General features: G+C 43.8%; 1 pseudogene; it reads left to right on the top strand.

Moving 5' to 3' along the window:
• The first annotated feature begins 815 nt into the window (after nt 1–815).
• On the top strand, nt 816–2,904 carry LOC100989844 (heterogeneous nuclear ribonucleoprotein A1-like; annotated as a pseudogene).
• Nucleotides 2,905–24,806: the final 21,902 nt, after the last annotated feature.

Genomic DNA, 24,806 nt, shown 5'->3' with positions numbered 1-24,806 from the left:
AATAAACTGGTAAACATAAGTAAGTGTTTCCCTGAGTTCCGTGAGCTACTCTAACAAGTTAATTGAACCCAAAGAAGGGGTTATAGGAACCCCAACTTGAAGCCAGTTTGGTCAAAAGTTCCTGAGGCCCAGACTTGTAACTGAGGGAAAGGAGGGGTCAGTCTTGTGGGACTGAGCCCTCAACTTGTGGGATCTGATGCAATCTCCAGGTAGATAGTGGTGGAATTGAATTGGAGGACACCAGCTGGTGTCCACTGATTGTTGATGGGGGAGAAAAAATCCACATATTTGGTCACAGAAGTCTTCTGTGTTGATTGTTGTGATGTGAGAGCAGAGGAAAAATATGGATTTGAGAGTTATTCCCAAAACCAAAGGGTCCAACTTTGTTCTTTTGCATGTGGATATTCAGTTGTCCCAACACCATTTGTTGAAAAAAAAATGTCGTTTCCTTCATTGACTGATATCGCCACCCTTGTCTAAAATTATTTGAACCATATATGCAAGGGTTTAGTTCTGAGTTCTCTATTTTGTCCCATTGATCTATATGTCTGTCTTTATGTCAATACCACACTGTTTTGATTATGGTAGCTTTGTAGTAAGTTTGAAGTCAAGAAGTGTGAGATCTCCAACTTTGTCCCGTAGATGCCAGCTACTGGCAGGGTTAGTCCCTAACCACCTACTGCTTGCTAAATCAACTTTAGAGATGGTAGAGAGTTGCAGGCAACATGTTGGTTTGACAGAATGGGCTCCCTTGCCTTTCTGCTTGTAGATTCCACTGAAGAAGCATTGGTAAAGTCTCTCTTCCCACTGCCATCATGTCTAAGTCAGAGTCTCCTAAAGAGACCAGACAGCTGCAGAAGCTCTTCATTGGAGGGCTGGGCTTTGAAACAACTGACAAAAGCCTGAGGAGCCATTTTAAGCAATGGGGAATGCTCAACGAACTGTGAGATGCAAACACCAAGCATTCCAGGGGCTTTGGGTTTATCACATATGCCACTGTGGAGGAGGTGGATGCCGCCATGTATGCAAGGCCACACAAGGTGGATGGAAGAGTTGTGGAGCCAAAGAGAACTGTCTCAACAGAAGATTCTCAAAGACCAGGTGCCCACTTAGCTGTGAAAAAGATATTTGTTGGTGGCATTAAAGAAGACACTGAAGAATATCACGTAAGAGATTATTTTGAACAGTGTGGAAAAATTGAAGTGATTGAAATCATGACTGAAACGAGGCAGCAGCAAGAAAAGGGGCTTTGTCTTTGTAACCTTTGACGACCATGACTCTGTGGATAAGATTGTCATCCAGAAATGCCATCCTGGCTGGGTGCAGTGACTCATGCCTAAAATCCCAGCACTTTGGGAGGCCGAGGCAGGTGGATCACTTGAGCCCAGGAGTTCAAGACCAGCCTGGCCAATATGGCAAAACCCCATCTCTACTAAAAATACAAAAAATTAGCTGGGCATTGTGGCACACACCTGTAATCCCAGCTACTCAGGACACTAAGGCCCAAGAATTGCTTGAACCTGGGAGGTGGAGGTTGTAGCGGGCTGAGATCATGCCACTGCACTCTAACTGGGGCAACAGAGTAAGACTCTGTCTCAAGAAAAAAAAGAAATACCACCCTATGAATGGTCACAACTTTGAAGTTAGGTAGGGAAGCTCTGCCAAAGCAAGAGATGGCTAGTGCTTCACCCAGCCAAAGAGGTCAAAGTGGTTCTGGAAACTTCGGTGGTGGTGGAGGGGGTGGTTTTGGTGGGTTGTGGAGGAAACTTCAGTGGTCATGGTGGCTTTGGTGGTAGCCATGGTGGTGGTGAATATGGGGGCAGTGGGGATGGCTATAATGGATTTGGTAATGAGGGAAGCAATTTTGGAGGTGGTGAAAGCTACAATGATTTTGGCAATTACAAGAATCAGTCTTCAAATTTTGGACCCATGAAGGGTGGAAACTTTGGAGGCAGAAGCTCTGGCCCCTGTGATGTTGGAGGCCAATACTTTGCCAAACCATGAAACCAAGGTGGCTGTGGCAGTTCCAGTAGCAGCAGTACCTATGGCAGTGGCAAAAGATTTTAATTATTGCCAGGAAAGAAAGCCTAGCAGGAGAGGCGAGCCAGAGAAGGGACAGGGAAGCTACAGGTTACAATACATTGTGAACTCAGCCAAGCACCATGGTGGCAGGGTCCAGCTGCTACAAAGAAGACATGGTTTTGACAAATATATGTATGGGCAAAAAACTCCAAGACTGTATTGATGACTAATTGCATAACAGGTTATTTTCAATTTCTGTTCATTGGAAAGCATAAAGCAGTCCAACAAAAGGCTTTAATGTAGATTTTGGTTTTTGCACCCATGCTGTTGATTGCTAAATGTAATAGTCTGATCATGACCCTAAATAAATGTGTCTTAAAAAAAAATAAAAAAGAACGGGCTCTCTCTTACCAAGGCTGAAGCATTTGCCAGATCAATAGCTGCATCCTACAGACCAGCGTCTATGTTAATCTGCTCTAATGAAGATACTACCCCTGGCCTAGCAACTGCAGTTTGGGTTTACACTTGGGTACGTTTGCAGTAGGTCACTGTCATCTGTCATAATCCATTTATGTTATATAGAAGCTAGACAGGTAACGTGGGTGACTATGATGAGGACTGCTATTCTGACATCCTCTAAGTCTTTGATGGTGGCATGGGTCACCATTCATCTCATGATATCAAGGGCTTCTATTTGGCTTTTCCTACTATAATCGCCCTTACTGTAAAAATCAAGAAAAAAGTATAAGGGTTCTATGTGTTAGGTATGTTCATTTCTATCACACATTTGGGAATCCAGGAAATTTCCACTGGGTGAGCCCAGGCACTCAGTGCACCCATTGTGAGATGGACCAGACTTAGCAAGAGGGAACCCAACATGTAGCCTGCAACTCTCTGCCATCTCTGTGATCCCATGGTGCAAGCATTAGGGGGGATGAGGACAGGAATAGCTGGCATCTACTGGCCCAGTCATCCTGTCCACTTGGTTGTTCTCTTCTGTGGTGTGTGCTCTTTGGTGGGTATTAGCGAGTGATACAAAGGTTCTCAGCTGGACGCAGTGGCTCACGCCTGTAATCCCAACACCTTGGGAGGCTGAGGCAGGTGGATCTCCTGAGATCAGGAGTTTGAGACCAGCCTCGCTAACATGGTGAAACCCCATCTCTACTAAAAATACAAAAAATTAGCCGGGTATGGTGGCTCACACCTGTAATCCCAGCTACTCTGGAGGATGAGGCAGGAAAATTGCTTGAACCCAGGAGGCAGAGGTTGCAGTAAGCTGAGCTTGCACTACTGCTCTCCAACCTGGGCGATAGAGCGAGACTCCGTCTCAAAAAACAAACAAACAAAACCAAAGATTCTCACACTTTTTGCTGCTTCCCATACATCCAGCCACATGTCTCCCCTCCAGACCTCTTATTTCCAATATTTCCAATGGCCAGGACTCCACTATCTCCATGTGCCCCTACTTTGACACATGTCCAGGACAGCAAGTCTCAGCCTGACTCTGCCCTGTATCCAACAGTCCTTGAAAACATGGGCACACCACTTTCCTTAGTTATGGTTACCCAAGTAAATCCTTCGGGGAAAAGATTAGGGAAATGGCTACCCTATGCAATTGTCATGGTGCTGCAGAGCCCTTCTTTATGGTGACCTAGACCTTCCTTCAGCCAGTGAGTTTTTGGTTTAAGAGTTACTTCAGCCGGGCATGGTGGCACATGCCTATTATCCTACCTACCTGGGAGGCTGAGGCAGGAGGAATGCATGAGCTCAGGAGTTCAAGTCCAGCCTGGGCAACATAGTAAGACCCAGTCTCATTTATAAATATAAATAAATAAGACCCATTTCAAATCTGGAAATAGCAAAGGGGCTTTCCACTGTGGTGTCTAATCTCAACCTTCTGCTGACATGTTTTTATATCTCTTTTGTATGTATTGGGTAATACCTTTGAAAGTTTCCATCTCTCTTGCCCTGGGACCAGCATGTGCTATTGACCATCTTTATAGGCCACGGGGAATGAGGACCCTCCAGCTAGCTGCTCTTCCGGCTCTGCTTCCTGCTATGGCCTTGACACCCACCTCGCTTCTGCAGGTTAAATGCTTCTATCCGGCATTGCTTTTGCTACTAGAAATCCTGGTTCTGGAGCAGCATGTCTCACCAACCGTCCTGGCCTGCAGAGTCCAGCAGTACTGGTGCTCTCCTAACCCACATTCCTTATCCCCTTGTAAGCAGGGTGTCCTCCGGGGCCTCCCAATGTCAGCTGGTGGTCGTCCTGGTCTTATATAGCAAGTCCATTGCAGCAGGCCCATCTCTCTGAGTATTCAGATTCCCTCCTCCACAGTAAGCCCATGGCATTTTTAGCATCTCTGCTTCAGCTGGTTGAGGCCCATCACTTATTCCAAGCCTGCAAAGCCATCCCACCAAGACTTGGTCCCTTGGGCCAATGCGATTATAATGGGAGAATCTCTCCATATTGACAAACACTTCCCTTATCCGGCTTTGCATGGACCCACCCTGATCCTGCACGCTCCAGGTCCTCTCCCAGAACGACTCTTGTTCCTGCCAGTACTTAGTAAGCTGGTCTTGCAGCTATTTGTAAGTATAATCCTTCTCCTCCCTTAGCAAGGGTAGCACACTCCCAGTTAGGTCACACTGGGATTTCACCCTGGTGTTTGGTCTGGAGGCCAGGAGGGAAAGTGAAGGCAGAGACTCAGGAAGACAAATGTTATCTTACAAGGGCAACTGGCTCATTTAAGGTACTTGGTGGTGAAGTATTTGAAGCATCTCTTTAAAACCGAAAACAAGATGATGTCCGTTATCATCACTTCTGTCCATTGTATAATAGGTGTACTATCTTGAGCAGTAAGACAGGTTGCCAAAATGAAGGGAATAAGAACTAGAATAGGGGTGGGTGCAATGTCTCACAGCTGCAATCCCAGTGCTTTGGGAGGCCAAGGCAGGCAGATCACTTGAGCCTAGGAGTTCGAGACCAGCCTGGGCAACATAGTAAAACACCATCTCTACAAAACCTACAGAAAATTAGCCAGAAGTGGTGGTGTGTGCCTGTATCCCAGCTACTAGGGAGGCTGACGTAGGAGGATCACCTGAAACCAGGGATATAGAGGCTGCAGTGAGTCATGATCATGCCACTGCACTCCAGCCTGGGTGAATAACTAATTTTTTTAAATGTAAATTATTTAATATTTTAGATTTTAAAATTAAAAGAATTAGAATATGAGAAACAAAATTGTCATTTCTCACAGATAATATGATTTTCCGTATGCAGAAAATCCAAGACAATCAAAAAAGTAACAGAATTATGATATAAACCAGCTAGATTTTTTCTTTTTTTTTTTTCTGAGACAGGGGCTTGCTCTGTCGCCCAGGCTGGAGTGCAGTGGCGCAATCTTGGCTCACTACAACCTCTGCCTCCCGGGTTCAAGTGATTCTCCTGCCTCAGCCTCCTAAGTAGCCGGGATTACAGGTGCCCGCCACCATGCCCAGCTAATTTTTGTATCTTTTGTAGAGACAGGGTTTAGCCCCGTTGCCCAGGCTGGTCCCAAACTCCTGGTCCCAAGTGATCCTCCTGCCTCCCAAAGTGCTGGGATTACAGGTGTGAGCCACTGCACCTGGCCCAGCTAGATTTTTTTTATGTAACATGAACATTCAAATATCAAGTCCATGCCTCTACACCAACAACAAAGGATTAGAAAATGTATTTTCAGAGACAACTTTTATAAAATAAAAAGACTATAAAGTAACAAGAACAAATTTTAAAAATACTTAGAAACTATTTGTGCATAAAGTCATAAAACTTATTGACATCATTGGGATACTTGATATCAAAAGACAATTGAAGGCCGGGAGCAGTGGCTCACACCCGTAATCCTAACGCTTTGAGAAGCTGAGGCTAGAGGATCGTTTGAACCCAGGAGTTTGAGACCAGCCTGGGTAATACAGCAAGACCCCGTCTCTACAAAAATTTTTTAAAGGGTTTGGCCAGGTGTGGTGGCTCACACCTGTAATCCCAGCACTTTGGGAGGCCAAGGTGGGGGAATCACTTGAGGTCAGGAGTTCGAGACCAGACTGGCCAACATGGTGAAACCCTATCTCTACTAAAAAAAAAAAAAAAAAAAAAAAAAATTAGCCAAGAGTTGTGGTGGGCACCTGTAATCTCAGCTACTCAGGAGGCTGAGGCACAAGAATCACTTGAACCCAAGAGCTGGGCATAGTGGTGCATGCCTGTGATCTCAGCTACTCAGGAGGTTGAAGTGCAGGGATCGCTTGAGCCCAAGAGTTCGAAGCTGCAGTGAGCTATGATAACACCACTGTACTTCAGCCTGGATGAATGAGACCCTTTCTCTAAGAATATATATAAATAAATAAGAAATATGTACATTATTAAATATAGTCCTTTGCCTCAATCTGCTCACAATTTTTTTTTTCTTTTTTGAGACAGAGTCTCACTCTGTCACCCAGGCTGGAGTACAGTGGTGTGATCTCAGCTCACTGCAACCTCCGCCTCCCAGGTTCAAGTGATTCTCCTGCCTCAGCCTCCCAAGTAGCTGGGATTACAGGTGCCCACCACCACACCCAGCTAATTATTGTATTTTTGGTAGAGATGGGGTTTTGCCATGTTAGCCAGGCTGGTCTCGAACTCCTGACCTCAGGTGATCCACCTTCCTCGGCCTCCTAAAGTGCTGGGATTACAGGTATTACACCCGGCTGAAGCTGCTCACAATTTAGTGAGGGAAGTCAGACATGTAAAACATAACCTATAATGCAAAATGTATAAGCAAATTATGCCAGGGGAAAAGGGACTAATTATAACTGAGAAGATCAGGGAAGGCCTGTGGCATTTGAGATGAGCCCTAAGGAGACTTTTAAGGCATTGAGAAGGAAGGGAATAGCGTTACTGACCAGGAGGAGGGAACCAGGATCAAAAGCAGAGAGGAGAGAAGGGAAGATCTACAAAGGATGCTGGGAAAATGAGAGAGAGGATACGAGATTCCACCTCCTGCATCTAGCTTACCTCCCACTCCTGTAGAACAGTGTCTGCCTTGAGCAAACAATGATTCACAATTTTTTTTTTTTTTTGAGACAGGGTCTCTGTCACCCAGGCTGGAATGCAGTGGCACGATCTCAGCTCACTGCAACCTCTGCATCTGAGGCTCAAACTGTCCTCCTGCCTCAGCCTCCCAAGTAGCTGGGATTACAGACATGCACCATCACACTTGGCTAATTTTTGTATTTTTTATAGAGATGGGGTTTCACCATGGCTGGTCCTGAACTCCTGAGCTCAAGTGATCTGCCCGCCTTGGCCTCCCAAAGTGCTGGGATTACAGGTGTGAGCCACTGTGCAGGGCCATGATTCACAAAAATTAAAAAAAAAAAAAAGAGAGAGAGAGAGAAAGAACGATCTCTGCTGGATCAAGGGTCTACTCGTTTTCTCCAGGGAAACAGAAAGAATGTAGCTTGGCCAGCCACGGTGGCTCACGCCTACAATCCCAGCACTTTGGGAGGCTGAGGCAGGTGGATCACTTGAGGTTAGGGGTTCAAGACCAGCCTGGCCAACACAGCAAAACCTCATCTCCACTAAAAATACAAGAAATTAGCTGAGCAGGGTGGTGCGTGCCTATAATCCCAGCTACTCAGGAGGCTAAGTCAGGAGAATTGCTTGAACCCAGGAGGTGGAGGTCATGGTGAGCCGAGATTGTGCCACTGCACTCCAGCCTGGGCAACAGAGTGAGACTCTGTCTAAAAAAAAGAAAAGAAAAGAAAAGAAAAAGAAAAGAAAAGGAAAGAAAAAAAAAGAGATAGCTTTTGAGCATAAAGAGGGCTTTGGCTGGGTGCAGTGGTTCATACTGGTAATCTCAGCACTTTGGGAAGCCAAGGCGGGGAGACTGCCTGAGCCCAGGAGCTCCAGACCAGCCTGGGCAACATAGTAAGAATCCATCTCTGTTAAAAATAATTTAAAAATTTTTTAAGTTAAAAAAAGAAAAGAAAAATGGCTTTGGTTTGCAACTCCACCATTCACCAATTCTATGCTCTTAGGCTGCACTTCATTCTCCTCCTGTGTCAGAGATACCACAGTTACCCCCACAGAGTTATTTCAAGATATGAAAAGTGTGGGCAAATATACCTTATCCTTATTACATTTCTGTCAAAGGCTTGATTTCCATATTTGAGACATAGAATTTCTAGCTTGCTTGAGCTCAGAGAGAAAGTGGCCTCAAACTCAATCCAGCCATGACAGGTATGACTTTAGAGAAAAGTTGTTTAACCTCTTAACCTCTCTGAGCCTCAGTTTTCTTAACTTTGAAAGCAAGACTGCATCAGGGGCAGGTGATTAGGTTTCATTTCACTTGCCAACTTCTATTGATGGGCAATGGTTGCCTGGCACCCTGAGCATGGAAGATTTCTGAATCTTCTTTTAGTGTCTGTGGGAGAAAAGGTCCTGACCAGTTAGCATCTGGTCAGTGTGTTGAGAGCAAGGGCTGCAGCCTTAGTCCTATTTCAAATTTCTATGAAGCAGAGGTAAAGTGAAACAGCTGGTCGACCATCCAGACAGTCTAAATGATCAAGACTGTGATGAATTCCCTGCTTATCTGGCATTTTCTTTAAGTGAACAAGTCAGTGTATGACATAGGCTGATTTCATCCCTAACATGAATATCACAAAAGAGATAAGTGTACTTTTAGGAAACGTCCCCTCGTAAGTTCATATCTAAGGTGACATCATGCCAAGGCCTCCTGATGGAGAGGAACATTTTCTGGAGGAAAGTTTTGACCTTTAGAAAGGGATCTTCATTTGAAGCAGGCTTTTGGCTTCCAGCCTTAGTAACCAATGCCCATAATAGTTAGATGTGAAACTCTGATTTAGTGTATGAGTCACTGGAGCCCAGGATGGGACCGGGGAATACCCTGTCCACTAGAGGCGGCCAACTTTGCTGAGGGAGGAGGGGTGAATCAGATAACGGCTACACTTGAGAATCTTTGAGCTGATATTTCCCCCACTGTCTCAAGTAACCCAGGGGCTTTTTCCTTTGTCTTTTTAAAAAAACAAACAAACAAAAAATAAAAAACAAAATAAAAGAATCCACCAATACACCAAGTGGGATTTCGGAAGCTAATTTTCAGATTGTTACATCTTGAATTCTTTTGAAGGCATCTCTTAGTTGTTTGTCTGTTTTAACTTTTTATCATGGGGATTTCAGAAATATACAGAAGCAGAGAGAATGGAACTTGCTGACAGGTGCTGATCGCTGCCTTCAGCAGCTGTGAATTCATGGACGGTCTCATTTTACCTACACCCCCTCTACTTCCCACATTCCATCTCCTGGGTGATTTTGACGTAAATACCACACATCATATCACTTCATCAGTAAATTCAATGGTTTTTTTTGTTGTTGTTGTTTTCTTTCGAGGAGACTTGCTCTATCACCCAGGCTGGAGTGCAGTGGCACAACCTCAGCTCTCAGCTCACCACAACCTCTGCTTCCCAGGTTCAAGCGATTCTCCTGCCTCTCCCTCCCGACTAGCTGGGAATATAGGCGCATGCCACCATGCCCAGCTAATTTTTGTATTTTTGGTAGAGATGAGGATTCACTATGTTGGTTGCCCAGGCTGGTTTGGAACTCCTGACCTCAGGTGATCTGCCCGCCTCAGTCTCCCAAAGTGCTGGGATTACAGGCATGAGCCACCGTGCCTGGGCTCAATTTTTAAATCCGTGTTTCACAAGTTAAACAAGCAAAGGCCAAGCAAGTTGGCTTTGCAAACATTAATAACCCATCTGCTATTATTTCACACTTACAGAACTTAACTTGTCCTGGCTCACCCAAGTAGTTAGTGACAGAGCCAGGACCTAAGCCTAGGCATTGTAGCTCACACCAGCAGATAAAGTGTCTACACATGATACCCCTGTCAAATTGCAGCATGAAATACTGAATGTAGGAGGTTACTGGTAGCTTGCATAAGAGGCTCAACAAATATTTTATCAAGCACCAGCCATGTTCACAATAACCACTTACACATGAATGGTGTTTTGCAATGTACAAAACCCCTTTAAACTTCCTGATAGTCCTCTAAGAGTTATTATTGTGCATACCTTATATAGAAAGAAACGAATGTTCTGAACAGCCAACTACATTTCTCAGACATTTGACAATAAGGGGAAAGTTTCAAACTCTTACTTCAAGATCAATGTTCCTTTTAATACAGGCTATACAAATTGCAATACACAAAGAAGATTAAAATAAAAAGCACTGTAGAAGTGTAAGTTATTGTGTGTCTCTCTATCAAAAAAAAGTGAGCAGTTTTTCATTAAGAAGAGTAAATAGTATATCAACTGAACTCCCTGCAAATGACTTGTGGGTATCTAAAGGGTTCTTGTATGGATGACTGTTCCAGCGTTTCATACTTTGGTAATAAACTTAAGGTCTGAGAAGATGAACTGTGCTCTAGAGAAAATAAGAGATCCGGCCGGGCGCAGTGGCTCATACCTGTAATTCCAGCACTTTGGGAGGCCAAGGCGGGTGGATCACTTGGGCTCAGGAGTTCGAGACCAGCTTGGCCAATACGGTGAAACCCCATCTCTACTAAAAATACAAATATTAGCTCAGCATGGTGGCATGGGCCTCTAATCCCAGCTACTTGGCAGGCTGAGGCAGGAGAATTGCTTGAACCCGGGAGGCAGAGGTTGCAGTGAGCCGAGATCGAGCCACTGCACTCCAGCCTGGGTGACAGAGTGAGACTTTGTCTAAAAAAAAAAACGAGAGAGAGAGAAAATAAGAGATCCTACAGAGAACTCTGAATTACTGAAGCCACTTATCTTAGACTGGCCCTGTCCACCCCAGGCCAGAGGAAAGGGTCTGTTTGGATGTTTGAAATCTAATACAAAGTCAGATAGAGAAAGTCTGTGTGAAGAGCAGCCTTGCAGAAACATACAAGCCATCAAATTACATTTCCTACAGTTTCAAGGAAAACATTCACCAGAGCTTGTTTCCTCACTCTGTCTTCCACAAATCCACTGGTGCCAGGAAAATGAGAGTGGAATGGGCTGTCCGTTCCTGGCATCTTCACTCCTGCAAACTCTGAAAAATCACCCATCATATTACTTGAATCTTATATTTTGAGGCCTCTTGATCAAAATATTGAAGTCACTCTATAAATTAAGCATTCTTTCTGCATGCTGAAAAACAATGTCTGTGTTAATTTTTTTTAATCGATGGAAAAAAAGTGTTTATTTATGCCAATGAAAAGGTGCTTCCTTGAATTCCTTTTGCATGCTTTTTTGTTTGTTTGTTTTTTGAGATGGAGTCTCACTCACTCTGTCACTCAGGCTGGAGTACAGTGGCACGATCTCAGCTCACTACAACCTCCACCTCCTGGATTCAAGCGATTCTCCTTCCTCAGCCTCCAGAGTAGCCCCTGGGATTATAGGCACCCACCACCACGCCCGGCATTCTTTTGCATGTTCTTCAAATATATTTCTAAACAATTAAATATCTATTGCAAACACATTTTAAAGTAATTTACGATTTAGGATAGTCTAGTGAATGATTTCCTATATTATAGATTTAACCTAAGTGAGTTTTTTAAAAAGTCATAATTAGGCCGGCACAGTGGCTCATGTCTATAATCCCAACATGTTGGGAGGCTGAGGCAAGGGGATTGCTTCAGCCCAGGAGTTCGACACCAGCCTGGGCAACATAACAAGACTCCATCTCTACAAAAAATAAAACAATTTAGCCAGGCGTGGTGCTCATACCTGTAATCCCAGCTCCTTGGGAGGCTGAGGTAGGAGGATTGCTTGACCACAGAGGTCAAGGCTGCAGTGAGCGGTGATTGTGCCACTGCACTCCAACCTAGGTGACAGAGCCAGACCCTGTCTCAAAAATAAATTAATTAATTAAATTAAATTAAATAAATAAGGCCAATAAATAAGGCCGGGAGCGGTGGCTCATATCTGTAATCCCAGCACTTTGGGAGACCTGAGGTCAGGAGTTTGAGACCAGACTGGCCAACATGGTGAAACTCCATCTCTACTAAAAATACAAAAATTAGCAAGGCGTGGTGGTGCGTGGCTGTAGTCCCAGCTACTCGGGAGGCTGAGGCAGGAGAATTGCTTGAACCTGGGAGGCGGAGGTTGCAGAGAGCCAAGATCATGCCACTACATTACAGCTTGGGTGACAGAGCGAGACTCTGTCTCAAAAATAAATAAGCATAAAAAGTCATAACTATTTTTTAATAAGTGCTAAATGCACAGCTTTCCAAATCATGGATCTTTGCCAAATTGTAATTTTTTAATAGTTTTAGCTTTTTCTTAGAGACAAGCCAGAAAAATCTGCTTACTCAGAAATACTTTTTAAAACTACAATAAAATTATCAATTTCAGAAAGGCAGATACAATGCATTTTTCCTTCTGGAAGGAACTAATGAAGTTAAGATGTTTGTCTTTTATTCTAGAGGCCTAGGAACACTGTGGGGTAGGTAGAGAAAAATTAAAGCAGCGAGGCATCATGGGAACGTCTACAAGGGATAATGAACCTTGTTTATGTGTGGCATGACCTGTTCCCATCATTGATTCTTGCTTCCAACCCTTAGAGGGTCACTCTGCTGTGTCCTTAAAACAGAATGTGAAAGCAATCCCCTTCCTAGAAAATTAACAGCCTAAAGTCAGTTTTTTGTTGTTGTTGTTGTTGTTCTAAAAAAAAAATCTAACCAGACAGTTTTTTTTTTTTCTCACCCGAGCTTAGTAAACAATTATTTGCTGCCGGACTGTGGTTCACCTGAGCTATAGAACCAGCTGAGGACAGACCTCATGTCTGGTGGATCTTAAGGGCCAATGAGTATTTAATGAGGATTTGGAGCTTAGATTCTATCTTAAAGTTTAGATGATGCTGACCACGAATTTATTTTAAAAGTATGCTCTTAAGTGATCGCCTAAGTCTTGTTTGTTTTGAAGAGCAAAGCTGTAATGACTAAACAAAAACATATATACTAGAAACACTTCTGCTTCAAAGGAACCAGAATAAAATTTCTAACCACATTTCCTAAACCCCCAAACAAGGAAATGAATGCATGATCTGGAGAGAGTGTCCCCTCTATAGCATTGATAACTAATTTTTATTTTTTATTCATTTATTTTTTTCAGACAGGGTCTGTCTTGGTCACCCAGGCTGGAGTGACTCACTGCAGCCTCAAACCTCCTGGGCTGAAGCGATTCTCCCACTTCAGCCTCCAGAATGGCTGGGACTACAGGCACTCACCACCATATCTGGCTAATTTTTGTATTTTTTGTAGAGTCAAAGTTTCACCATTTTTCCCAGGCTTGTCTTGAATGCCTAGGCTCAAGCAATCCTCCTGCCTTGGCCTCTCAAAGTTCTAGGATTACAGGTGTGAGCCACCACACCCAGCAATAACTGCTTTTTAGTGAGGTCAGGCATATTCCCAGTGTTTCACACATATCACCTCATTTAATCCTCATGACAAGTCCTTGAGGCAACTGTATTATCATCTTCATCTTACAGATGAGTAAAATCAAAGCACAGAGAGGGTAAGGAACTCCCCAAGCCACAGAGCCACGAGTGCTGCAGTGGGGATTCAAACCCAGGCTGTCCCTTTCAGAGTCCGTGTTGCGAATTGCTTTTCTGCAACACCCAGTCCAATTGAGTACTTTCTCTGCAAAGTCCCCTGCTTAGCATGTAAAATGCGTTATCTCATGGATTTCCCTTGGCCGTCCTATGAATTAGCACCATCATCCCCATTTTACATGCGAGATTTTGATGGACTACATTTGTTTAATCAGCTGAATCAAACTTTGAAACCATGTTTATCCCACTCAAAACCCAGCTCTTAACCAAAGTACAAGCAATACACACTGGCCTTTGTGTACTTCTCGGATTCAGGCAACCCAACACCATATGCAGAGATGACAAGTGACATTTTTTTCCGGTCTGTGCTTAAAAACAAGAACAAGAACAGAAAGTACATGAGGAACTGTAGGGATATGAAACTCTTACTTTTTCATAGCTATTAACAAGGATCCTGGGCTACAGATTAAATTATTAGGAATAATTATTTGCTGAATCAAGTGTGTGTTCATCAAAGCTTAGCATAAGGGGTAATCATTTACTGGCAAAGTGTTGATAAACAGCATATTCTACATAGTATAGTGCAGTGGTTCTCAGCCTTATACTAAATCCTTCCCTGACTATCCTAAAATGAAACTGATAGAAAATAAAATTTAAACACATATCAATTTTTTTTTTGAGGTGGAGTCTCACTCTGTCATCCAGGCTGGGGTGCAATGGCATGATCGTGGCTCACTACAACTTCCACCTCCCGAGTTCAAGCGATTCTGCTGCCTCAGCCTCCTGAGTAGCTGGGATTACAGATGCACACCACCACGCCCGGCTAATTTTTGTACTTTTAGTAGAGATGGGCTTTCATCATGTTGGCCAGGCTGATCTTAAACTCCTGACCTCAAGTGATCTGCCTGCCTCGGTCTCCCAAAGTGCTGGGATTACAGGCGTGAGCCACCATGCCCGGCCTGTTTTGTTTTTAGAGACAGGGTTTTGCTATGTTGCCTACGCTGGTCTGGAACTCCTGGGCTCAAGCAGTCCTCTCACTTCAACCTCCCAAGTAGCTGGTAATGACGCAATGGTTAACTCTAGGAGGAGGAAAAAGCCTGGTGTACTACATGACCTAGCTCTAAATAGCATAACAATCATGTAAACACCGAACATTAATCTAACTGAAGTTATATTTTAATTACTTTTTTATTCTTTTTCTTTTTGTTATGTTTTGTTTTTCTGAGATGGGGATCTCACTCTGTTGCCCAGGCTGGAGGGTAGTGGCATGATCACAGCTTACTGCAGCCTTGAACTCCTGGGCTCAAGCGATCCTCTAATCTCAGCCTCCCAAGTAGCTGGGACTGCAGGTACATGCCACCATGCCTGACTAATTTGTTTTTGTATTTTCTGTAGAGTTGGGGTCTTGCTATGTTGCCCAGGCTGGTCTCAAACTCCTGGACTCAAGTGATCCTCCTGCCTCGGCCTCCCAGAAATGCTGGGATTTACAGGCATGAGCCACTGCATCTGGCCTGAAGTTTATGTTGGAAGAAGATGAGAAGTGTCTACGTAATTTATGTTGGAAGGAGATGAGAAGTGTCTACACATGTGGTGGGAGCTGATATTGTAAAAGGTAACTAAACTTTCATCTTTCATATACAGAAATTCATAGATAAAGCCTCAAACAGAAAAATAAAGAGGTGGCAATATAACTATGTTATTTAGTGATAAAGCAAAGGTTACCCAAAAAATCAGTTAAAATTGTTGAAAGTAGTTTCCCCTGGTGTGCAGAAAATGAAAAAGGGGGTGGTTTAGGGAACTGTTATTTTTTGTTAGAACCCATAAAGAACAATTTAATTTTTTTTTTCTTGCTTCCAGTGGGGCTAGACAATTTAATTCTTAAACTATGGAATACGTGAGCAACTGATGCAAGGACACTGTGGCTGGAGCGGGGTGAGCAATGAGGGAAAGTCCAAAGCGTGAGCCTTGACAGACAGGCGGGTACATGGAGGGCCTCGTCAGTTACATCATCCTGGGACCTTATCTTTGGAACCCTGGGAAGCCTCCAAAACCTTTTCTGCGGGAGGATGTCTCAGATTAATGTTTAAGAAGAGCACTGTCTAGGATGCTGAGAACATGTGTTGAGCGAGACTGGAGGACAGGATGAAGAAAAAAGCAGCTGTCTGGGCTGGTGGTCGCTTGTCTTCCTTACAGCCCTGGGGGATGGTTATGAGTTACTGACAAGGCTTATGAAACATACAGTGAGGAGCACAGATCCCTGAGAACAAAAGACATGAAGTTGTTTGGTTTTTGCGGCAAGGAGTTTGAGTTGTCTGAAAGTCATTTAGGTGATGTCAGGTGGGCAGCTTATGGACACACGAACATAAAGATAAAAGTAGTAGACACTGGGGCTCCAAAATAAGAGTGGGTAGGAGGGGGTTGAGGGTTGAAAACTTACCTGTTGGGTACAATGTTCAATATTTGGGTGGTAGGGGGCTGGGTGCGGTGGCTCACGCCTGTAATCCCAGCACTTTGGGAGGCCGAGGCAGGTGGATCACAAGGTCAGGAGTTCGAGACCAGCCTGGCCAACATGGTGAAACCCTGTCTCTACTAAAAATACAAAAATTAGCCAGGCGTGGTGGGGTGTGCCAGTAATCCCAGCTACTTGGGAGGCTGAGGCAGGAAAATCGCTTGAACCTAGGAGGCGGAGGTTGCAGTGAGCCGAGATCACACCACTGTACTCTAGCCTGGGCAACAGAGCAAGACTCTGTCTCAAAAAAAAAAAAAATTTGGTTGATCAGTACCCTGGAAGCCCAATCTTCACTGTTACATGATATACCCTGCAAAAACACATATGTGTGTCCTCTGAATCTAAAAAAGAAAAAAAAAAAAGAATTACTGGGAATGGGCTTAGCAGGAAGATCTGGCTGAGACATGTAAAAGTAAGAGTCATAAGCATGTAGACTGATAGCCATGGTTGTCACATGTAGCATGTAACATGTAGATTGATAGCCATGATTAGCATGTAGATGGAGATCCCCGGAATAGGTGAGATGGCTTAGGAATAGAATGAAGAGTGAAAATACGTTGGCTGAGCCTTGCAAAAAGCTGCAAAGAAGAGAAAGAAGCTTGAGCAAGGTAGGAGAGAACCAGTGGAGTGTGTGAGGCAGCTGGGTGAAGAGCCACGTGGTTGTACCTTCACCTTAATTCAGATATTCAAATGGAAATGCCTCTGGAAGGAGTTTGACCGCATAGGGCTGCAGTGGTAGGGACTACTAAAGGGAAAAGACAGTGTCCCCAGGGTGCGTCACCAGAGTGCATGCCCGTCACAAAGGCTGAAGAAGCAAAGGGATGCAAAGAAAGTGTTACAGGATCAGAAAAATAAAAAAGAAACTGAGAAAAACGAACCTATTACAACAAACAAGAAATTCACTAAATTTCTGGGAGTTTTGAGACCTACCTTCCCCACCTGAAAAACTGTTAGAACTAATGGCTTTATAAGAAATTGTTTGATGCATAAAGATGAGGTAGCGTGATTTCTTTCACTTTTCATCATTCATTTGGGCGGATTGATGCAAATTCTCAAATGGCTTAGCCTTAGCCACTGAGATGTGACATTTCTGGGTGGTGCCTCCTATCCGTGGTAGCCTCAGGCTGTGTGGTCAGAAGCCCGGTTCTGCGACCACGACTGCTTATCACACTCTGAGCCTGAGGTCTTTCCAGCTGCTGAAACCACTTCCTAAGTACAAGAAATGAGATGTTTTTCTACTTAGGCAAAATGCGAAATTATAAACACAAGTCCTCTTGAAAGGGTAGCTGGGTAAAGTTATGCCAAATTGGAATGCCTACTTTAAAAAGTCTAAAAATACTAACATCTTTGTTAAAAGAGTCTTATCAATTGCTATTTTTCTCTACAGAGTGTCTTAATAAAACATGAAGAAACATGATGGGAAGGTAGTAAACTTTTTACTTTAGGGGAAAAAAAGTCAATGAACCTAAGTGTGGACAAGTTTTCTGTCTTTGGAAGAAGCATCTGGGTATATTCTGCATATATTCTGCATGTTGCTTTATTTCTATTGATGCTAAATAAATGTGAAAAGCTTCCAAAAAATGCTTAATGCCAATGAATGCCACCTCCTAGGAGTCAAAATATAGTATTAGAACAATCACAGAAGAAGCTAGGCACAATGGTTCGAGCCTATAATCCCAGCAATTTGGGAAGCTGAGTAGAAGGATCATGTGAGCCCAGGAGTTTGAGACCATCCTGGGCAACATAGTGAGACCCTGACTCTACAAAAAATCAAAAACTGAGGCTGGAGGATCGCTTGAGCCCAGGAGGCTGAATTTGCAATGAGTCGTGATCGTGCCACTGCACTCTTGCTGGGTGACAGGAGAAAGACCCTGTCTCAAAAAAATAAAAAAATAAAAATCACAGAAGAGGGTTTCACTACATAGGCTATGGTTTATATGGTCACCTGCTGCAAAAAAAGGAAATACTGACTTCTTTTACTTTTCCTTTCCCCAAACAATACTTGTTAAACAATGCTTTAGAAAAAAATAATTGATAGGAATTTATTTTTCTCTTTTCATCTATTTATTTACTTCTTCGTTTGTATCACTATATTTTGATTGCTTGAGAATTTAGGATAAGAGCCTGAGTCAATCATATCTAAAGTTCAGCTCCCCAAGAAAATACATGTATTTTGGTCAGAGTCTTGGTTGCAAACAATAAAAACTGACTCCGGCAAACTTATGCAAATAAGCAATTTATTGGAAACATATGGAATGACTCACGGCATCAGAAAACAGGTAGCAAACAAAAGAGGCCGGGCAGCTGAGCACACTACAGGGGCAGGCTGGTGAGAATGTGGCCATGGGCCTTAGCTGCAGGTTCTGGCTGCTTTCCACCTCTGACTGGTGGTCTTTGCCTCTCAACCCCATCCTGACACCGTGAGTAATCTCTAACCACCCTGAATCTCTGCCCTCAAGATTTAAAGTTCTTGGTGAGAACATCCAACTGGCCCAGCCTTGGTCAATAGCTCATACCATGGACTGCAGAGAGAGAGAAAACAAAATACTCTTCCCTCTTTGGGATCTGTAGAGGAAGACAGGACCCTGCTGCCATAAAGACTCACACAATTGGGCATTCCCCAAGACCAGAAAGGGAATTCCAATGCTAGCCAGCAAAAAAAAAAAAAAGACATAAGATCACCATAGTAGTGTTTTTCAAACTTTTTTTTGACTGTAAATCCAAGTAAGAAATACATTTTACACCAAACACCCACACACCCACACACACAAACACACAAACACACACACACGCTCATACAAATAAGTTTCACATGATGATACTTATCATGACTAGTCAGACCCACCACCTCCTGTCCTGTGGGTGGTGGATGAAAAACACTAGGGGTGCTTGACACATAGACTGCAATGCCAATAACATCCCCAGAGTGTTCAGTGTGTACAACCTGCACAACCATACCTAGCAGCCTTGTGTGCCATGCATTTAATTCTATTTTCTTCTAAATTTTTTGTAAATGCTCATTACAAACCACTAACTTGACTTCGTAACCCCCAGTAGACCTCAGCCTCAATTTGAAAGACACTGCATTACACTATGATCAGGGCAATGGGTTAGAAGTAACTGAACCCCTGTAGAAGTCCATTTCTAGTTTAAAAGGTTCTCTGACAATTCCAGGCTACAGCTGATTCAAAAGAAAGCCTATTCTGAACTTTCATCTCTCACAGGGGCCTCCCATTTCTCACCTGGGGTTTTTGTAATCCATTTGCTTCCCATTTGGCCACCTAATTAACTCTATATGGGGAAGATAATCAGGGCATGTTTCCTTCCTTCCTTCCCTCCTTCCCTTGCTTTCTCCCTCCCTCCTTCTTTCCCGTCCCTCCTTTCTTTCCTTCCCTTCCTTCCCTCTCTCCCTCCCTTCCTTCCTTCCCTCCCCCTCCCTCCCTTCCTTCCCTCCTTTCCCTCCTTCCCTCACTCCATTCTTACCCTATCTCCTCCCTCTCTTCTCTCCCTCCTTGCCTTCCTTCCCTGCTTCCCTTGCTTCCTCCCTTCCTCCTTTCCCTCTTTCTTTCTTTTCTTTCTTTCCCTCCCTCCCTTTCTTCCCTTCTTTCTTTACTTTCCTTCCTTCCCTCCCTCTCTTCTTTCCCTACCTCCTCCCTCTCTTCCCTCCCTCCCTTCCTTCCCTCCTTCTTTCTTTCCTTTCCTTCCGTATCTACCTTCCCTCTCTCCTTCCTCTCTTCCCTCCCGCTCTCCCCTCCCTTCCCTCCCGCTCTCCCCTCCCTTCCTTCCTTCCTTCTTTTGCTCTCTCTTCCTTTCTTGTTTACTTTCTTTAATAAATGAATTGAGTCTTTAATATCTCGAAGCTTTCTCAAGCAACAATATCTGTTCAAAGTATTTTTATTAACTTAAAAATGCATTGCAAGTGCATATGCTTATTCTCTTATGAGGAGGAGCAAAATGATAGCTTTTATAAATAAGGGAATAAAAAGGCCCAGTTTTTTTGTTTTGTTTTGTTTTGTTTTTTTAATTTGAAGCCAACCTTGGTCTTAACCTATCTGGACCACATACATTAGGCCCTATATAAAGCCTGGGTGACAGAGCGAGACTCCATCTCAAAAAACAAACAAACAAACAAACAAAAAACAATGACCCCCAGCTCCATCCAAGTTGCTGCAAAAGACATTACTTTGTTCCTTTTTGTGGCTGAGTAGTATTCCATGGTGTACGTATATCACATTTTCTTTATCCACTTGTTGGTTGATGGGCACTTAGGTTGGTTCCACGTCTTTGCAATTGTGAACGGTGCTGTTCAAAACATGCATGTGTATGTGTCTTTTTCATATAATCCCTTCTTTTCCTTTGGGTAGATACTCAGTTGTGGGATTGCTGGATCGAATGGTGGTTCTACTTTTAGTTCTTTAAGGAATCTCCATACTGTGTTCCATAGTGGTTGTACTAATTTACATTTTCATGGCTGAATACTCTTAATTCCATTTTACAGGTGAGGAATCTAAGATTCAAGGGATTAAAATCACACTGTAGTAAGTCTTGGATCTGAATTTGTCCAATTCCAAAGTTTGTGACTCTTTGTTCTATATCAAACTGACTTCCAATTGCCTCATTTCCTTCAAATCCATCCAGAGTTCTGTTTTTCAAGAATTCTGTACTTGTGCATCAGAGTGTCCTAGACAAGGGGGTAGCTTGGCCTATTGCTCTCTGGGCACGCAATGATAGCATCACACCAAAGTTGCTTGGATGATGGTGTTTGTCTCACATTCTCTGGCCAAATGGGCCTCCATGGGAGCATTTTGTTAAATTTTTAGGACAAATCCACTAGGCTGAAAGCTTTATGGTGTCCCTATTGCTTATCAATCTATCTTAAACTTCTTATATCTCATTTTCAAAAATACCTATAACTTGAATTCAACCGTCCTCATCCTCCCATTCTGCACTATAATGTAATAAGCTTTTCTTCAGTTTCTTTTGAGCCATATTGTAGTAGAAATAGGGCTGGGGCCAGGCACAGTGGCTCACACCTGTCATCTCAATACTTTGGGAGGCCAAGGCATGTGAATTGCTTGAGCCCAGGAGTTTGAGACTAGCCTGGGGAACAGAGTGAGACCCCATCTCTACAAAAAGAAAGAAAATAAAGTAATAGGGCTGAGCCAGCTATCAGAAGCACCCATGCTCTTGCTCTGTTTTTGACTCTTAGTGGCCCTGGGTCTTTTAGGCCATCAGCTTACCTTCTTGAAAGACTGTCTCCACAGCTGTGAATTAACAGCCTTCTACTAAATCCTCTCAGAAGTCTCTTTCTGCTTTGAAATTCAGTGACTCTTTTACCTCATAGCATATTCTCAGTTCAGTGTTCAGGGTTTTATAGCCACAAGACTCGACAAACGGTGCTAAACTATTATAATTAGTTCAAATTGCTATTAGTTCTAAATAGCTCATTAAAAGTGCAGCAGTTTAGAATTAGCACCGTTTTTTCAGATTAAGACCTCTCATTTCTCCAAAGTCTTAAGTGTTAATACTGTAGTGTTTTGAGATTGGCAGGGAAAGCAAGGGAAGGCGGGGAAGGAAGTGGTTAGGGTAAGGCGCTTGGAGTACATTCAAACAGCTCAACAGTGGCCAGTGCAGGTTGGGGAAATTTCTCTCTCTGGCCCTGCAAACAGAACTGCACGCTAGAGTGATTCCCCCCGCATACTCACTCCAAAGGTGTCTTATTGTGCCCACTGGCTAGAACCCAGTTGTGGTCTTGGATTGACCAAATGATTTATATCAGGTGGCCAGAGAGCTGAGGTCTCACGCCCTGTTTTTTCCTTTTTCTTTTTTGAGAGGGAGTCTTGCTCTGTTGCCCAGGCTGGAGTGCAGTGGCACAATCTCGGCTCACTGCAAACTTCGCCTCCTGGGTTCAAGCGATTCTCCTGCCTCAACCTCCTGAGTAGCTGGGATTACAGGCACCTGCCACCATGCCCGGCTAATTTTTGTATTTTAGTAGAGATGGGGTTTCACTATATAGGTCAAGCTGGTCTCGAACTCCTGATCTCAAATGATCCCACCACCTCAGCCTGCCAAAGTGCTGGGATTACAGGTGTGAACCACTGTGCCCGGCCACACCCCCTTTTTTCTATTTGAAATGGAATCTTAGCTTTTCAAGCAGTGAAACTTTGAACAAACTGTGGAACAAATCCAGAAGCTCATCTTATAAACTTACAACTTTCAAATATGCAAACAAATCAGTCTCTCCAAGCAAGAGTGTGATGTGCTTGCATTCTTAGTATAGCAGAACTTGGAGCATCTTCCTCTACGCAGAGTCCAGGGCTTCATTATTTCAGGGACCTTTTATGTACTTTAGCTAATCGAGCAAAACTCTTTCCAAGGTTTGCCAATGTCTTTGTCTGTTTGGGTTGCAATAACAAGATACTACAGATCTGGCAGCTTATAAACAACAAGCATTTATTTCTCACAGTTTTGGAGGCTGGGAGGTCTAAGATCAAGGTGCCAGTAGATTCAGTGTCTGGTGAGGGCCCATTTCCTTGTTTATAGACATCCAGTCTTCTCTGTTAGGGTTCCACACTCACAACTTAATCACCTCCCAAAGGCCCCATCTTCAAATACCACTACATTGGGGATTCAGTTTCAACATGTGAACCGCTCATTGGGTGGGTGAGGAGGGCATAAACATTCCATCTTTAGCAACCCACATTCAATATTTTATACTTTGGGAGAATTAGAGAATGTAGACCAGTGAGGATGATGGAGAAAAGGGGAATCCACAGAACTCTGGATAGCACAGAGTGCAGTTCTGTTTGCAGAGCACAGAGCCAGCCAAGTCCCGGACCACTGTGGGAGCCAGTCACCCTCTAGGCATCTGGAAGCTGCTTCTAACTGATCTATATTAAGGCTGGCAGAAGTCTGAGATGCAAAAAGCTGACAGCAACATCCCCTTTGCCCTGGACCAACCTTACAGACAGGTGGAGCATACAGTCACCTACACAGTGTGCTTTGAGGGGCTTGGGAGTCTTGCATTCTTCCTAGAGAATGCTTTTCCCTACAACGCCTGAAATTTTGGCATCCACCATTCATTCCCCCTAGTCAGGCATTGCCTTCACTCCAGTTTTCATTCAAATTATACATATTCTTGAGAAATATATCACACTCCCTCCCTCCCTGGCTACTTTACTATAAGTCAAGTAAGTTGTACCAAGAAACAGGACAAGAAAGTGAGAATGGAGGCTGGGCGCAGTGGCTCATGTCTGTAATCCCAGCACTTTGGGTGGCCAAGGCAGGCGGACCACGAGGTCAGGAGTTCGAGACCAGCCTGGCCAACATGGTGAAACCCTGTCTCTACTAAAGATACAAAAAATTAGCTGGGTGTGGTGGCAGGTGCCTGTAATCCCAGCTACTATGGAGGCTGGGGCAGGAGAATCACTTGAACCCAGGAGGCGGAGGTTGCAGTGAGCCAAGATCAGGCCTTTGCACTCCAGCCTGGGTGATAGGATGAGACTCCATCTAAAAAAAAAAAAAAAAAGTAAGAATGGAGATCAGATAGGGGTTGGGGGAGGTGGTGTCTCATGTCTTAACCGGGGAAAAACCTTGTTCTCTATCATAAATTAGCCCGGGACCAGCCCCATCCCTATGACACACACTTTACTCCCTCCAAAAGGGAAAATCTGAGATCATGGGTTTGTTTTCTTGAGTCATTGAAGTATCTTCCCAAGAGGGCCTGGATTTGGGGGTGAAAAAAACTATGTCAAAGGAAAGAGAGCAAACGAGAAAAACAATGTATAGTACTTTGCCTGTCGCTTCACAGGTATTTGATAAATAAACATTCCCTTACTTCCTTTCTAGTGCTTCTGTGTCTCTACTGTATTAATTTCTCCTCACTTAATTCCATTCTCTAAAAGTGTAGATTTCATGCCTGAAATGATCAGAAATTCCCAGACATTCATTAGAAATCCATCTTCAAGAAGGGACTTTTGTCATGAATATTAGCAGGTTCCTATACCTGTTCAACATAGCCTTGGCTGGTTCCAGCATAGAGTTTTATGGCAGGCGGGAGATCAAGATAGTCAGCAAAACAGTGAGGTCAAAAAAACACTCACATTGACTGGGAGCAGTGGCTCACACCTGTGATCCCAGCACTTTGGGAGGCCAAGGCAGGCAGATTTCTTGAGGTCAGGAGTTGGAGACCAGCAGCAATTCTCCTGCCTCAGCCTCCCAAGTAGCTGGGCCTACAGGTGCACGCCATCATGCCTGGCTAATTTTTGTATTTTTAGTAGAGACAGGGTTTCACCATATTGGTCAGACTGGTCTCTAACTCCTGACCTCATGATCCGATGGTCTCGGCCTCCCAAAGTGCTGGGATTACAGGCACGAGCCACCGCGCCGGGCCTATTTATTTATTTATGTGTTTATTTGTTTATCTATTTGAGATGGGCTCACTCTGTCACCCAGGCTGGAGTGCAGTGGTACAATCATAGCTCGCTGCAGCCTCAACCTCTTGGGTTCAAGCAATCCTCCCACCTCAGCTTCCCAAGTAGCTAAGACTACAGATGTGAGCCACCATACTCGGCCTACTTTTTGGCTTTAAATTACTTTGACACATGTTGAGTGAACGTGCTGTCTTCACTAATCCCATCAAACAAAGAAGTTCTCACCAACTGATTTCGTTCAAATTCCCATGAC

Source organism: Pan paniscus, chromosome 8 (assembly GCF_029289425.2).
Source record: "Pan paniscus chromosome 8, NHGRI_mPanPan1-v2.0_pri, whole genome shotgun sequence".
Lineage (NCBI taxonomy): Eukaryota > Metazoa > Chordata > Mammalia > Primates > Hominidae > Pan > Pan paniscus.
Note: the sequence above shows the minus strand (reverse complement) of the source record. Positions and strands in the feature narration are given on the sequence as shown.